Raw genomic sequence first — 1,400 nt, forward strand, 5'->3', positions numbered from 1 at the left:
TGCTCATTCATTCATTCATTCATTCATTCATTCATTCATTCATCCACCTCCCTGGCCTGGGACTCCTGTGGACTTACTGGTTCTCAGACACTCTGCTAGGTCCAGAGATATAACCAAGAGCAACACAGAAAATGCTGGAGACACTCCCAGCCTAGCGGGGGAGACGGGCATTCTAATCATACATCGTGAAAGTGTTGCTCAGTTTTAAGTTTCCTGACAGTATTGTGAGCTTTTCGATTTCTAAGAACAAATCCTTGAGTTGTTTCAGGGTTACAACAAAACTGAGGACACAGACTTCCCAGTCTCTCCCGCCAGCCACCCCTGACCCATGCCCACATGGTGCCCACCTACCAATGTCCACTGTCGGAATGACACATTTGCCACAGCTAACATGCTATGATGACACATGGTCCATGGCTGACAGATCCCGCACTCTGGGTGGTATGTGTTCTACGGGTTTGGACAAATGTACTCATGGCATGTATGTTAGCTTACGCTTTCCGAGGCCTTATTCTTTTTAAAGGGTATACACAGCAAATTATTTACAGGAGGAAACATAAGAGACCTCTACAGCAAGGGTTGGGGGTTCAAGGGCTAGACACAACGTGGTTGAAGCAGGGTCACAGGTACATGAAATTTGCGATAGTATCCTATTTTTCTTTTGTAAATGTCTCAATATTGCCATGGTAAAAGTTTAAAATAAAAACACATGACCTCCCGCTACACACACACACACACGCACACACACACACACACACACACACACAACCTTGGCAATGGGCAAAGAACCACCTTGTTGGTGGTGTGGTTCTTGTATCAGTCACGGACAGAGCAGATGGGAATCCTATGTTTATCCTAGCTTTTGGCTTGGTGGCCAAAGCCGTCTTATGCTTAGGACTCAAAAAAAAAAAAAAAATCAAAGCCAATCCATTCCAGGCAGTGCAGCTTGGGAGGAGGAAGACAGACAGGGACCAGTGGATCACCATGCCACTCACAGACCTGCCCTCCAGCGCCTGGCATGGGCAGGCCACAGACACCCCCTTGCTACTACACCATGCAGCGCTGTTGGAGGATGTCACCCAGGGACCCACCAGCCATGCGGCCAGCCTGTAGCAGGAACCACCACAATGTGCATGTGTGTGCTGGTCAGATGGAGAGAAAGGGAAAAGCAGCAGCTTGGGCATTATGAAGAGAGATGGAACCAGAGACTCGGGGGTCGAGCGTAGTAGCCTGGTATGAGTGGCCAGCCCCACCACCTGAGTTCATGGTCATGTCCCAGCACAAGCTGCCTGTGAGGGCCATGTCTGAGTCCTGCATAGCAGGGGTCTCTGTCAATGTCTGTAGTTCATATTACCACTAGAGAACATGGAGATCATGTTCTGGTCTGCACCACCAGGAGG

General features: G+C 49.1%; 1 non-coding gene across 1 annotated transcript; it reads left to right on the plus strand.

The window, feature by feature from the left end:
• Positions 1-765: 765 nt before the first annotated feature.
• On the plus strand, positions 766-904 carry LOC114628916. The gene has a single exon (XR_003712565.1). It is a non-coding gene; the product is annotated as a small nucleolar RNA SNORA48 (small nucleolar RNA).
• The last annotated feature ends 496 nt before the right edge of the window (positions 905-1,400 follow it).

Source organism: Grammomys surdaster, unplaced genomic scaffold, assembly GCF_004785775.1.
Source record: "Grammomys surdaster isolate TR1022 unplaced genomic scaffold, NIH_TR_1.0 273, whole genome shotgun sequence".
NCBI classification, from domain to species: domain Eukaryota; kingdom Metazoa; phylum Chordata; class Mammalia; order Rodentia; family Muridae; genus Grammomys; species Grammomys surdaster.